Source organism: Hyperoodon ampullatus, assembly GCF_949752795.1.
Source record: "Hyperoodon ampullatus genome assembly, chromosome: 6".
NCBI lineage: Eukaryota > Metazoa > Chordata > Mammalia > Artiodactyla > Ziphiidae > Hyperoodon > Hyperoodon ampullatus.
The window spans coordinates 13462685-13479130 of record NC_136919.1 but is presented as its reverse complement, the minus strand read 5'-3'; the positions used below and the strand labels follow the sequence as shown (position 1 = coordinate 13479130).

Below are 16446 nucleotides of genomic sequence, written 5' to 3'. Positions count from 1 at the left end.
TCTGATGTCAATACATTTATTCTGCAACTGCTATATCCCTTGTTATATGATTCAAAAAGAATGTGAGGAAAAGTATAAATATACTGTGTTGGTAAGCTTGTCATTCTGTTAGTGATTTTTTTTAGTGCTAAAATTTGTCAATACTAATTTTCTAAAGACAAGACAAAATAATGCTTTTAAATTTAGAAACACAAGGAAGGGCTATAGAATTACAGTTTGTCTAAAATAGTCATAATTTTTAACAGCCCAACAGAGTTTGACAGTGTTAATCTCACTATTAATTCCAAACATATCCCAGCAGTATTCTGGTGACAAGACTTTAGTGGGTTTATGGAGAAAGAAATACTTGTTTAAGTGACTTTCATCATGCCACACTGCTTCAATGTTATTTTTCTTGTTCAAGATTCCTTTGAAGCATTCCCTGGCAATATTGAGAACCTGAATGGGAGTACCACCAAATACAGCAGCATGGTAATAAAAATCTGCCTTACCAATAGGTATATATGCTTCTGATAACTGACTTCTCCCATAAGGTAACTCAGTAGGACTTGTCTTATACCAATGAGCATGTAACTGAGCTACTGACTCCCCCAGAGTTTCCAGTCCATATTTCCTTATGAAGATTTGATCCACATCCATGCAGAAGAGGAAATCAACTTCATATTGGATGTGATCACAACATGTTCACTGATGGTCTTCATGCACATCATACTGATATCTTGCCATCTCTTCTCTCGCTTTATTTCAAAAACTTTCCCTGTACGGAGGGGACTCAGCTCTATCCAAGGCAACTTGGAGAAGTCGTCTATCAGGACGTAAATTATGACTTTCTGGCCAGCCATAAAATATTTATCAGCTGATGATATAAATGTATACAAATAGTGGTCAGTGTATCTGTGAAGTAAATAAGAAGCAAATAAGTTCATATTCTTATAGTTTAGTGGAACACATATTATTTAAATTACACTGTAGTTTATCCAAAAATTCTTCTAAGCAACCAAACATTAGATATGCTTTTTGAGTTGTATTTAAGTAGTATAAAAGTGAAATTATCTGCCTTTCCTCTCCTTGATGAGGTTTTATGGATTATAGGAGAGAAGAGGAATTCCTCATGAGAGAGAATGAAACTTGGTGAGATCAGGAAACTGCACAGAACCCAGGGCAAAACAAAAGCCAGTTTTCAGGGTTATCAGAACAGTGGGGGCTTGCTTTGGAGGATGTAGGCAGGAAAGGTCATGGGTCATTGCAAGAGCAGTTATTGATGTTTGTGGCTTGCTTTTATTTATTTATTTTTTGGCTGCGTTGGGTCTTCGTTGTTGCGCGCGGGCTTTCTCTAGTTGCAGCGAGCGGGGGCTACTCTTCGTTGCCGTGTGCAGACTTCTCATTGTGGTGGCTTCTTTTGTTGTGGAGCACGGGCTCTAGGTGCACGGGCTTCAGTAGTTGTGGCATGCGGGCTCAGTAGTTGTGGCTTGCGGGTTCTAGAGCGCAGGCTCAGTAGTTGTGGCACACGGGCTTAGTTGCTCCATGGCATGTGGGATCTTCCTGGACCAGGGCTCGAACCCATGTCCCCTGCATTAGCAGGTGATTCTTAACCACTGCACCACCAGGGAAGCCCATGGCTTGCTTTTAGAGTAGTTAGTTATGCATAAAAAGTCAGAGGTGACATGCTTTGTATCCACTGTCTGCACTGTCTTTCTTATTTTGCCATACTTTTGCTAAGATTGCTGGACTGGAAAACAAAACTTTCTCTTTTCCAGTCTCTCCAGCCAGTTAAAGATTCTCATAGTAATAAATGGCCTCAGGTAAATTCAAAAAAGGAAAGGTAATACACGCAACTAGTTCAAATGATGTTCATATAATCATTAAAAATAAGATCTGGTTATTGATCAGAGTTTTAAGAAATATAACAAATGGGGTCAGAAGAAACTTTCTAGTTTGGAATATCTAAAATTATTAGGTACATTATGAAAAATATCACTTAAAATATTGTATTGAGCTGGAAGCTAGCAACTCAAATCCAAAGTCCAATGTACCCATATTTCTTTTATGGTTAGTGCTTTTGTGTCATACTTCAGAAATCTTTGCCCCCTTAAGGTAGTGAAAATATCCTCCTACATTTTCTTCTAGTAGCTTTATTGTTTTATCTTTCGTATTTAAGTCTATTATCCATTTGAATTAATTTTTGTGTATAGTGTGATATAGTGCTGTTTTGTGTCCATCTCAGCCTATAGATGGTGATGCTATTGGCTAGGAATGCCTAGGGGCACTCACTTGAGTCCCTACCACTTGTGGTGAGACAACCCCACTCCCCGCCAGACACTACCAGAGCCTACATTATGGCTGGACCAGCGCTTGTCATTCTTATTATAATTGCAAGATGCACCTCAACAACAACCATCAGGGAACTTTGAGAAAATAAGCTTTATTAATCACAATTCCTGGTATGCGTGAGGCCACACAGGGAGGTCACAGTTTGGAGGGGGCGGAGAGAGAGAGAGAGAGAGAGAGAGAGAGAGAGAAACACGAGGACCTGGGGTTCTGCCTTTATGGGGGTTGAGGGTAGGATGCCTAGGGTTTTGCAAGTTCACTCTTAATTGGCAAATTTTAAACATAAGAGCAAAAGTTAAGGCAACAGAGGGAAAAAGCGGGGTCATGCATACGATCAGTTCTGTAGATCAGATCACCCAGGGCTTTCTAAAAGGGAAATTTCATGGGTGGGATGACCTGGCTCTTTATCTAGTTGTTTAACTAGTAAGCGTGCCACACAGCTGGCAATATATTTGAGATAGATGTCTTTAAAATAGATGTCTCAGGGAAGTCCCTGGAGGTCCAGTGGTTAGGATTCCGGGCTTTCACAGCAGATGGCCTGGGTTCCATCCATGGTCAGGGAGCTAAGATCCCACAAGCCGCGAGGTGCGGCTAAAAAATAAATAAATAAAAGAAAATGGATGTCTCAGCAATCAATCAAAAGCTTAATGTCAGGCATTTACTTTTTTTTAAAAAAAAAAAAGCTTACTGTCACTACAATGGCAAACTTTTTTTTTCAATTTAGAAACTTTCTATTTTGGAATGCTATTAGATTTACAGAAAAGTTGCAGATATATTATAGAGTTCCCATCTATACTCTACCCACCTTCCCCTAATGTTAATATATTATATAACCATAGTACATGTGTCAAAACCAGGAAATTATCAGTGGTAAAATACTATTAGCTAAACCACAGATTTTATGTGGATTTCACCAGTTTCTCCCCTAATGGCCTTTTTAGTTTCCAGGATCCAATCCAGGACACACACTGCATTTAGTCACTATGTTTCCTTAGTCTCTTCCACTCTGTCAATTTCTCTTCTTGTTGGTCATGACCCTGACCATGTATTTTGTAGAGTGGCTCTCAATTTGGGTTTTTCTTAAGTAAAGTTAATTTTAATACAGTCAGACTTATCAACCTTTTCCTTTATGATTAATATTTTCCATGTCTTGATTAAGAAGTCCTTTTCTAGCTTGAGTTCATCAAGGTATATTATACTTTTTCCTTTAACTTTTGGTCTTTTTTTTTTTTTTTTTTTTTTTTTTTTGAGGTACGCGGGCCTCCCACTGCTGCGGCCTCTCCCACTGCAGAGCACAGGCTCCGGACGCGCACGGGCCCTGCCGCTCCGCGGCATGCGGGATCCCCCGAGACCGGGGCACGAGCCCATGTGCCCTGCACCAGCAGGCAGACTCCCAACCACTGCGCCACCAGGGAAGCCCTAACTTTTGGTCTTTAAACTAACTGGTATTTGATGTTTGTATATGTTTGTACGTGATGTGCTATAGAGGTACAATTTCAGCTTTCCTGTATTGACACTGACTTTCTCCAGCATCATTTGTGGAAGTCTTTCCCTACAGGTCTACAATGTCATTGTCAATAAATAGAAAGTCTTTAACATTTGCATGGGGCTTTCTGTTTTATTACATTGGCGTATTTGTTCATCCCTGTAGCAGATATTCATGTCGAAATGTTCCATATAGATACTTTCAATCTTTCCTCCCATTTCAGTCCCACCTATATTTCTAATTTCAGGGGAACTTGATGCCATTATTCCTGAAACTTTGGGGGTTCTTTAACACAGAGAAGGGGTTTCATGGTGAGGTGAATGAGGTTCTTGTTTCAGTGCCCCTTCCCTTACAGAGGATCCTTCCAAGACTCAGTGTGTTCTATTGAGGGTGGGTGGGAAGGAAGCAGAAACTCCATCTGTGTCCTGAAGGTAGAAGCATTGCCCCAGCATGGGGTTACTCTCTATGCCCTGTTACAGATCCTGGGGCAGCAACTTGAAGGGATCAGAATGGGTCTAGCAAGGAGGTACACGGGAAGCTTCTGAAAGGATTCTTTCCTCCCTCCTCCCTTTCTTCCTCTTTCTTTCTGTGTTCTTTTTTTTTTTTAACAATAAATTACTATCAGTATTTAATAACAAGTTACTGTAAGGTTGATAAACTTTATAATTTTAATGGGTGATATGTACATTGTTCAACTTAATACTTTTTGTACTTTCTTTGTATGATTTTGATATCAAGGCAGCACTTACTTCATAAAATTATTTGGGAAGTGTTCCCTCCTATTCTCTTTTCTGAAAGAGATTGTGTAGAATTTATGTTAATTCTTCTTTAAATATTTGGTAGAATTCTCCAGTGAAGCCATCTGGGCCTGGAGACTTTGGGAGTTTTTAAAATTATGAATTCTATTTCCTCAGTAGCTATAGGGCTAGTCAAATGATCTATTTCATGTTGGGTGAGTTGTGGTTGTCTGTGCTTTTCAAGGTCCATTTCATTTAAGTTGTCAAATATATGTGTGTAGAGTATTTTATAGTGTTTCCTGATCATCCTTTTGACGTCTGCAGGGTCTGAGGTGATATACCCTGCTTCTTTCCTGATATCGGTAATTTGCATTAATTTTTTTCTTTGCCAGTCTTCCTGGATGATTATGGATTTTATTGATTTTTTCCAAAGAACCAGCTTTTTTGTTTCATTGATTTTTCTCTGCTACTTTTCTGTTTTCAATTTCATGGATTTCTGCTCTTACCTTTATTATTTCCTTACTTCTGATTTCTTTGGTTTTATTTTGCTCTACTTTTTATAAATTCTTGAGATGGGATTTATTGATAATCTCCCATTTTCTACAATAAAAAGCCTGAATGTAAAGGACATTTGGCAATACCTACCTTCCGACAGCAAACACAGTCAGCCCCACAGTAATTTTATGACTTGCATAGTAATTTTCCAGTGCCACTTCATTGTAAGTACCATGCCACACAACTGGAGCTGACCAGTTGGTAGTCATGTTTGAGAGACTTGATGCACTGTAAGGAAGATGTAAGAACTATGAACAAAATACTTTTTAATAAAACTGTAGTAGATATTGCTAATGTATAAAGCCTGTGTCTGATTGCAGCATTTCCTTACTTCTAACCCAAAGCCTTGATGGTCATGATAAACTGAAGAAACAGTTTATCAGAAATGGCTAGATCATTACAAAAGTTCATGTACTGATTAGTTATAATGTGCTTCCAAGATCCTTGAGGACACATAGTTAAAATGTTGCCCAAAGTCTAAAGTAACAATTTCTCTTATATTTGGACAAAATCTACTGTCTTAGGCTTTTGGACATTGATTATTTACAGAGGCCATATTTTTTTAAATGAACTTCCCAGTTTTCATAATCTGAAATTATACCAGTGTTAATATTGCTGCATACTGTCAGAATCAACTTTGTCAGAACTTTGGAAGATAGCAAAAGGTTTAGAGCAGCCAAGCAAAAGTTACCTTAAAAAAAAAAAAAAGACTCAACATCGTAGGAGTAGAAAAGCTTTGTGGTATTTTAACTTGCACCAACTCCTTTCCCAGTATAGCTGTGGTATTGAAAACACCAAACCATGTTCTCAGTGTATCTGATTCTGAGGAGAGAAGAGTAGATCTAATTCCCAAGGCATTATGTTTTTCTGTTTTGACCTATATGAGAGTTCCTTGAAGGATTGACTCATAGTGCTTTCTTTTCTTTCACTTAGAACTCTCTCAGAATAGAAAAGTGGCTAAGTGGAGGGTATTCCTTGAAAAAATTTTTAAAAAGAACAAGTCCCTGCCACCTGGGTCAAAAGATTACAGTTAGAATAAACACTAGATATGCTGAAAGCCTGGGGAGGAAACATTTGAAAGACAGTTCTTTGGAAAGTAAGGGCTTTGACAAGATCCCATGTGTAACAAAGAATTGAGAAATCCATGCACATGTTCAGGGAAGAATGCATGTTCAGAAAAGACCTTTGAAGATCCTAGGCTTTCTCCTCTGTCTGATATTTAGGCTCAAGGCACACAGGAAGTGAAGGCTAAGGCAGAGTTGTAAACAGCTGGGCTGTGTTGAAGGAGGGCCCAAACACAGAGACAATCTTCACAGACTGTAAGTGTTTTTTTTCTTTTTCTTTTCCTTTCTTTTCTTTTCTCTTTTCTTCTCCTTCTTCTTCTTTTCCTCTTTCTCCTCCCCCTTCATCTCCTCTTCCTCCTCCTTCTGCCCTCCAATACATCTCTCTCTCTCAGGCTTTAGGCACTTAAGGAAATCTCTGTCAGACTACTAGCTGACCACAAGCTAAGGGTACAGAGACTTCTGAGACCAAACAAGACAAAGAATACAGTCTTTTAAAATAGTTTAGAAAAGCCACTAAACAAACAAACAACCATAACCAACAGCAAACAAGAACAACAAACTCTGAGGAGGCAAAAGCATCTGATTTCCAGAGTGACTATATTATAATACTCAAAATGTCTAGTTTTTGTTTTTTTTTTTGCGGTACGCGGGCCTCTCACTGTTGTGGCCTCTCCCGTTGCGGAGCACAGGCTCCGGACGCGCAGGCTCAGTGGCCATGGCTCACAGGCCCAGCCGCTCCGTGGCATGTGGGATCCTCCCGGATCGGGGCACGAACCCGTGTCCCCTGCATCGGCAGGCGGACTCTCAACCACTGCGCCACCAGGGAAGCCCAAAATGTCTAGTTTATAACCAAAATTTAAGTTATGCAAATAAAGAAGAATGTACAGCCCATTCACAGGGAAAAAATTAACGAGAACTGTCCAGACATTGAGTTTTTCTAGAAGGACTTTAAATCAACTATTTAAAATATGTTTAAAGAGCAAAAGGAAACCATGGGCAAAGAACTAAAGGAAACCAAAAGAATGATGTCTCAACAAATAGAGAATATCAATAAAGAGATACAAATTATAAAAACAAACTAAATAGCAATTCTGAAATTGAGAAGTGTATAGCTGAAATGAAAAAATTCACTTTAGGGTTTCAACAGCAGATCTGAGTAGGCAAAAGAAAGAATTAGACACACACAGAACACTTTACCCATCAACAGAATACATGTTTTTCTCAAATACACATGGAACATTCTCCAGGATACATCAAATGTTAGGCCATAAAACAAATCTCAGTGAACTTAAAATGACTAGAAATATGCAAGCCATCTTTTCCAATGACAGTGGAATGAAATTAGAAATCAGTAACAGAAATAAACCTGGAACGTTCACAAATATCTGGAAATTAAACAACACACTCAGAAAACCAATGCACCAAAGAGAAAAATCATAAGGGAAAAAACAAAAGCAAAAAAACCCCAACAATCATAAGGGAAATTAGAAAATACATTGAGATGAATAAAAATGAAAATACAACATACCAAGACTTATGGGAGGCAGTGAAAATCAGTACACAGAAGGAAATATATAGCTGTAAATATCTATGTTAAAAAAAGAAGAAAGTTTTTTAGGTTATTACCTAGCCTTTACCTTAAGGGAAAAAAATGGAAAACTAGAAAAAACTAGGGAAAAAAGGGGGGATAAAACTAAAACCAAAGCAAGCAGAAGGAAGAAATAATAAAGATTAGAGCAGAGATAACTGAACAGAGAAAAAAAAAAGATAGAATCAATGAAACCAAAAGTTGGTTCTTTGCAAAGATCAATGAAATTGACTAACTTTTAACTAGACTGACCAAGAAAAAATCAGACATGACTCAAATTATTAAAATCAAGAATGGCAGTGGGGACATTATTATAGACCTTACAGACATAAAAAGGATTATAAGAGAATACTATGAACAGCTATACACCATATATTAGATAACTCAGATGAAATGGACAAATTCCTAGAAACACACAAACTACTAAAACTGGTTCAAGAAGAACTAGAAAATCTTATAGACCGATAACAAGTAAAGGCAATCAAAAATCTCCTAACAAAGAAAGCACAGGGCCAGATGGCTTAACTGTTACACTCTACCAAACACTTAAAGAATTAACACCAATTATTCTCAAAATCTTCCAAAGAAATAGAAGAACTTTCTAACTCAATCTATGAGGCCAGCATTCCTCCTCTGATGCCAAAGCCAGACAAAGACATCTCAAGAAAACTATAGATCAATATCCATTATGGATATAGGTGAAAAAAATCCTCAACAAAATATTAACAAACTAAATCCAGCAGCGTGTTAAAATCTCACCATGACCAACTGGGATTTATTCCAGGAATGCAAGGCTTGTTCAACATACAAATATTAATCAATGTAAAACACCATATTAATAAAATGAAAGAAGAAACACATGGACATTTTTACTTATGCAGAAGAGGCATTTGACAAAATCCCACACTCTTTCACTATAAAAATACCCAACATATTAGGAATAAAAAGGAACTCCGACAACATGGTAAAAGGCATCTTTGTAAAACTGACAGCTGACGTCATACTTATTGTTGAGAGACTGAAAGCTTACCCTCTAAAGTCAGAAACAAGACAAGAATGTCTGTTTTATCCACTTCCATTCAGCATTGTACTGGAAATTTAGCCAGAGCAATTAAGCAAGAAAAAGAAATAAAAGGCATCCAAATTGGAAAGGCAGAAGTAAAACTATCTCTACTAGCAGAGAAAATTCTAAGAAATCTACAAAAATTTATTAGAACTAATAAATGTTGCAGGATACAAGGTCAATATGCAAAAATCATTTGTGTTTCCATACACTAGAAATGAACAATCTGAAAATGAAATTTAGAAAATAATTTCACTTACAATAGGATCAAAAAGAATAAAATATTTAGGAATAAATGTAACCAAGGAGGTGCAAGACTTGTGCAATAAAAACTACAAAACATTTTTGAAAGAGATTAAAAAAGGCCATAAAAATGGAAAGACATCTGGTGTTTATGAATTGGAAGGCATAATATTGCTAAGATGGCAGTACACCCCAAAGTGATCTTCAATTCAATGTAATCCTTACCTGTAGAAGGATTAAATAGTGTCCCTTCCAAATTAAAGTCTACTTGAAACATCAGAATGTTACCTTATTTGGAAATAGTGTCTTGCAGATGGAATTAATTATAATGAGGTCATTCTGAACTAGGTTGGGCCCTAAATCATGTGACAGGTGTCCTTATAAGAAGATTAAAGGACACATAGAAGAGAGACACAGAAAAAATCCTTGTGAAGACAGAGGCAGAGATTGGAGGATTCTCTCCTAGAACTTTCAGAGGAAGCACGGCCCTGGGTATACCCTGATTTTGGATTTTTGCATTCCAGAACTGAGAGAAAATAAATTTCTATTGTTTTAAGCCACCCAGTTTGTGGTGGTTTGTTATGGCAGCCCTAGGAAATGAATACAATACTAATTTTCCAACTGCCTTTTTTTTTTTTTCAGAAATGGACAAGTTGAGCCTAAAATTCATAGGGATTGCAAGGGACCCCAAATAGCCAAAACTATCTTGGAAAAGAAGAACAAAGTTGGAGGATTCGCACGTTTTGATTCAAAACTTACTACAAAGATACAGTAATGAAAAGAGTGTGGTTATTGGCATAAGGATAGACATCTTTAATCAATACATGTCTACATCAATACATCTATTGATCAATAGATCAATAGAATAGAATTGAGTCTGTAAATAAACCCATACAACTACTTTCAAATAAAAGTGCCAAGACCATTCAGTGGAGGAAAGAATAGCCTTTTCAACAAACTGTGCTGTGACAACTAGATATCCACATGAAAAAAAGGAAATTAGAGGCTTATCTCATACCATATACAAAAACTCAAAATTGATCAAAGATCTAAATGTAAAAGCAAAATTATAAAACTCTTAGAAGAAAACTACAGTAAATTTTCATGATCTTGGATTTGGCAGTGGTTTCTTAGATATGACACCAAAAGCACAGGAATTGAAAGAGAAAAAGATAGATAAATTGGACTTCTTCAAAACACAGAACATTGTGCATCTAAGGACACTAACAAGAAAGTGAAAAGACAGCCCATGGAATGGAAAAAATATTTGCAAATCCTTCATCTTATAAGAGTCTAATAACCAGAACATATAAAGAACTCTTGCAGTACAACAATAAAAAGATAACCCAATTTAAAAATGAGCAAAGGATTTGAATAGACATTTCTGTCTATATACAAATGGTCAATAATCACATGAGAAGATACTCAACATCATTAGTCATTAGAGAAATGTAAATCAGAACTATAATAAGATATCATTTCACACACACTAGGATGGCCATAACATAAGCAAAAACAAAAACAACCCCACAAAATATAAAATAACTAGGGTTGGAAAGGATGTAGAGAAATTGGAACACTCATACATTGTTGGTGGGAATGTAAAATGATGCAGCCGCATGGAAAAGAGTTTGGTGGTTTCTCAAAAAGTTCAACATAGAATTACCATGTGACCCAGTAATTCCACTTATAGCTATATACCCAAGAGAAGTAAAAACACGATTTCAAATTAAAACTTATACATGATTGTTCATAGCACCGTTACTTATAATAGCCAAAAAGTGGAAACAACCCAATGTCCATTAACTGATGATTGGTTATGTGGAATATCCATACAATGGAATATTATTCAGCTATAAAAAGGAATGAAATACTGATATATGCTACAACATAGATGAATCTTGAAAACATGCAAAGTGAAAGAAGCCAGACATAAAAAAACACATATTATACTCCATTCATATGAAATGTCCAGAACAGGCAAGTCCAGAGAGATGGAAAGCAGATTAGTGTTTGTCAGGGACTGCGGAGAGGGGAATGAGAAGTTACTTCTTAATGATACAGAGTTTCTTTTTGGTGTGACGAAGATATTCTGGAATGGGATAGCCTCTGAATTGTACATTTTTTAATTATTAAAATGGTGAATTTTATATTATATGAATTCAAATCTATAAGAAAAAAGAAAGACAATCCAATGAGGGTTGGGGAGGGGAAGAGAGATGAATTAGCATTTTACAAAAGTGAATATCCAACTGGCCGATATTCATATGAAGAGGTGTTCAACATTAATGGTCATCAAAGGGAAAAAATGAAAAATGCAATAGGAATTGATGTTCAGTTGGAAGAAAAAGATTCTATTAGCTGTTTCTTTCAGAACTTGTTATAGACTGAATTGTCTCCCCCAAATTCGTACATCGAAGCTCTAATCCCCAGTGTGACTATTTGGAGATAGGGCCTTTAGAGAGGTAATTGAAGTTAATGAGGTCATAGGATAGGGCCCTAATCCAATAGCACTGGTGTCCTTATAAGAAGAGGGAGACAGCAATCCCACTACTGGGCATATACCCTGAGAAAACCATAATTCAAAAAGAGTCATGTACCAAAATGTTCATTGCAGCTCTATTTACAATAGCCCGGAGCTGGAAACAACCTAAGTGTCCATCATCCGATGAATGGATAAAGAAGATGTGGCACATATATACAATGGAATATTACTCAGCCATAAAAAGAAACGAAACTGAGCTATTTGTAATGAGGTGGATAGACCTAGAGTCTGTCATACAGAGTGAAGTAAGTCAGAAAGAGAAAGACAAATACCGTATGCTAACACATATATATGGAATCTAAGAAAAAAAATGTCATGAAGAACCTAGGGGTAAAACAGGAATAAAGACACAGACCTACTTGAGGATATGGGGAGGGGAAAGGGTAAGCTGTGACAAAGCGAGAGAGAGGCATGGACATATATACACTACCAAACGTAAGGTAGATAGCTAGTCCTGTTCCTGTAAGTCCCATTCCAGCAATGTGTCTTCACCGCAGCAATAGCAGTTCCTTTCCTGAGCAGCAGTTGAATCCAGCTTTCAGTTTTTCCAGCACCTGCAAAACTAGTCTCACTGTGCCCCTCCTTAGAGGGCTGGTTCTCTGCCCCAAGAGGCCTCCCTAGAGCTCAGAGGCACCAGCACCAGTTGAGCAGCTTCAGAGTTTAAGCTCTGTGAGATTCTTCTCTAAGTTTTTAAGGTTTAATAATTCCAGCCTCTTCCTTTTGTTTCTTCAGCACTGGGGAAAATAATTACTTCCTATAGTTGTTCCCTCCATAACACCTTAGAGTTCTCTTTTCAGTCTTTCAAGTAACCTAGCTAACAACTTTATACTAGTCAGCAATTCTTTATACTAAATTCTCTGTTTAAATAATTGGTGTGCTTTTTGTGCCCTGATTAGATCTGACAAATGTCATGATATTATGGGAGGATGAGTCATGGACCATTATCCAATAACTGGATGTCTCCTTTCAAAGTTTTAATTAAGAGGTCCTCAGATCTACAGCATCAAGGTCAAAGATAGGTGGGTAGAGTAAGAAGATGGCGGCAGAGAGGCCAGAAGAAAGCCGTTATATTAAAGCATGAGGAGCAAAGATAGCCCGTCTACCTGATTTGGGCTTTGGTTCTCTCATGGGTGAACTGAGGAGAATCAACCAAATGATCTCAAATATACCCTTATGTTTTTGACCCTCCGTCATTCTAGGACCCTTTGTGTTTCTGTCATCTAAATTCTCATTCATTGAGGATGTAGGTACTAATGTCCATTCCCAATTGGTCTTGGCTACTGCTTATTTTTTAAAATACAATCAAAAATCCATCTGCTCTCCAACATTTGGAATGCCAATCATAGTATTGTTGCTATCTATTAACTTCTATTGAGCAATCTATGGATTAATCTCACACGTGTTAGGTTTGGAATTCTTACTTGGGAAAAAACCAGTCTGACAGCTTTAATTCTTCTGTTTGAGTATTCATAGACCTATCAGGAAAAATAATGCAAAGAGTCACATTATATCTACTAGAGTTTGAGATAAATGAGTGTCTCTCAAGTCATGAGCTGTATTATCAGAGGTAAAATGCAAAATAAGCATGAAGGAGTAAGAAAAATAATAATGAATTTTGATGTTGGTGGCATGGAAACATCATGATTTCCACCCTCAAGTTAATTCTCTGTGCTTCCCAGAAGTCTTCATCTGTTTTCGAGTTCTCATCCTCATCTTCTAAATTCACAGAGAAAATTGTAGCCATCATCATATGAAAGCTCCCTCAACTTTCTGCCACCTCACCTCCAAATTTACCTATAGTGCTGAATATTTTTTCTTTCTATCATAATGAAAATACATCCCTATTTTCCATCTAAGGTTAGCCTTAAATATCCTGTCTGCTCAGCAGCCTTGATTTGATAATTATTCTCAGAAGGGTTTTTCTTAGGCCCTCTGTTGGATCAACTGACAATCTTCTGGCCATTTTCCTGTGGCTTCAAGTCCTTATGTATAATGATACTTTTTCCATGAGTTTAAGACTAGTATATCCAACTGTGTTCTGATGTCTTCTACTTGAATTTTGCACAGACACTACAAAATGCAGATGTTTAATGTTAAAGTTATCATCTCTTCCCCAAAGTAGGTCCTCTTCATATGTTGCCTTAACTCACTGGATCTGCTTGTATTTGCAAGGAAGAAATATAAGAGTCATTCTACACTCAGAGCACTGCCTGAATCCCAACATCAAACCCAACATTAAACCCTGCTGGTTTTACCTCCAAAACATCTTTCACATCTATCCCTTATCTCCATTCCCTGCCACCACATGACTTCAAGTCAGCATCATCTTTTGTCAGGGCTACTGCAATAGCCTCCTAACTGGCCTCACTGTACACTTTAAAAAAAGACTTTGTAGTATGAAAAATTTCAAAGGTACACAAATGTAAAGAGCACAATATAATGAACCCTCGTATTACTATCCATATAATTAGCGATGTGCTACCCTCTGCCTATCCTTGCATTGCCCCTGTTCAACTCATTCTCCATATATTTACACTCTGCTTCCAATAGCATGTTTCTGAAGCACCAGTGTTGCCATGTCATTATTCTGTTTAACAGTGTCCAGTGGCTCCCCTTGTCATAAGGATCATGTCCACATTCCTTATATGGCCACGATATTCTGCATGATCTGGCCCTTCACACTGTTCCATCCACCTCTCTTACCTAACCCCACACCAACAATTTTCTAGGCTCACCGGCCTTTTGTTATTTCCTTAAACATGCCACAGGTTCCACCAGCTAATTCCCACATAGCCTTTAGGTCTCATTTAAATATCCCTTCCTAAGGGGAGTATTCCCTAATCTGCCAGATGAGTTTAGATTCCCTTCATTAATCGCTAATACTTATTGAATACTTATATTATCAAATTTAATTCACCACTATGAGATAAACTGAGGCACAGAGAGCTTTTACTATCTTGTCCATAGTTGCACAGTAGGTGAAAAGACAAGCAATCATGCCTGAGTCCTTACCCTTCCTCTTTCCTAAATACTCTAATAGCACCCTGGCTAGGACACCCTTAGAGAGCTGATCCTGGGCTGAGTTAACGAGGGGATGAGGCAGCTATGGAGCTGAGTCGTATGTCATGAGACTGTCTTTGTGCCTATGTACACAGATGGGAGTAACTGCTATGGCAGAGTGTGGCTGAGACATGACATTCTACCAGGCACCAGCTTCCACTGATAGTGATGCCTTGGATGAGGAGTATTACTATGCTAAGGGTATAGAATCCTGATGCTAAGGAGAACTAACATTAATAACAGAGAGAACGATTGTTAGATTGTATTGCATTAAATACATTTTGGCAGAAAACATTTTAATCCATTCTTTCTATCAGTGTCTGCTGTAGCAAACTTTCCTTGAATGTTCCCACCTTTGCTTAGGATTTTCCTGCTTTTTTCAGGTGGTTGAAAGTTCCAGTGCCCTGCTAGCCATGGCTGTATATAGGGGAAACATACTCTGCCTGGTACATGAAAACCTTCTTTATTACTTTCATGCAGAGCACCGCTCACCCAAGTATGGAGTCCTGGTCTTAGTGGGGGTGTTAAAAATCATGGAACCCTCAGAGAGACAAGTCCCTGGACACAACGAGCAACAGAAAGGAAAGTTGCTTATGTTTGTTCCCATGACTGTAGGGAGAAGTTGAGGAACATCTTATGATATTGAATCTTGGACAGTCTTCGGGGAATTTCCTCTCTGCACACATTCAGATGGCATGATTTTGTAGGTGGTATGTGGTTAATACCTGAGAGTCTGTTAGCCAACACTGGGCTCCTGTGTGTTTTCCCAGAGCTTTAAAACTTGGGTCCTTTAAAGGACCCAAGGTTCCTGGAGGCAGGGTTCTGGCTTCTGTAACACATTTCCTCTATCCAGGTCTCATTCCTCTGATCAGAGGTGGCGCTCTGCCAGTCTGCTCTTTCTTTGACTCCTAGTACTCTGACCTTAAACAAATATCTCCAGTGCCTATTCGTACAATTGCTTTGGTTTATCCTGTCCATCGGAACCAAGGACTTGCATGTAGTCCATTGCCCTCCAACTGATTTCATCTTCAAAGAAGAGGTCATAGCATATCTGTAGATAAAGACTTACCAGCACTGATATATCCTTTGTAGTTTCTTTGTGCTTAGGATAAATGAAAAGCATTGTATTAATTTTAAAATAAAGGGCTTCCACATTTAAGAGGACTAGAGTTATACCCCTATAAATCCATTAATTTTATTACCTAATTTTACTACTTAATATTACCAAATATTTAATGAACATATAATGTTATGCATGGAATATTTGTGTCCCTCTCAAATTTATATGTTGAAGTTCCAACCCCCAGTGTGATGGTATTAGGAGGTGGGGCCTTTGGGAGGTGAGTAGGTCATGAGGATGGAGCCCTCGTGAATGGGGTTGGTGCCGTTAGGAAAGAGATCCAATGGCAGAGATTCTTCTGCCATGGAAGGACACATTGAAAAGATGGCTGTGTATGAACTAGAAAGTAGGTCCTCAGCATACACCAAATCTGCTGGTGCCTTGATCTTGGACTTCCCAACCTCCAGAACTGTGAGAAATTTCTGTTGTTCATAAGCCAACCAGTCTATGGTATTTTGTTATAGCAGCTTGAATAGACTAAGACATACACTATGTGCCAAATACATTGCTGGTTATAGAGATACAGTAATAAACATGATAAATGTCACTGTAGTTATGACCTCATATGCTATATCTTAAAAAATAAAGTAATTATTTGAGATACAAATGACAGAGAAACTCACTTAATAACATTTAAACAACAAAGTTTGTGGGAAC

At 37.8% G+C, this 16446-nt stretch overlaps 1 pseudogene across 1 annotated transcript; it reads right to left on the bottom strand.

Annotated features, from left to right (window-relative positions):
- Positions 1 to 201: 201 nt before the first annotated feature.
- Positions 202 to 926, bottom strand: LOC307054774 (N-acetyllactosaminide alpha-1,3-galactosyltransferase-like; annotated as a pseudogene). The gene has a single exon. The product of its transcript is annotated as an N-acetyllactosaminide alpha-1,3-galactosyltransferase-like (transcript).
- Between the last annotated feature and the right edge of the window lie 15520 nt (positions 927 to 16446).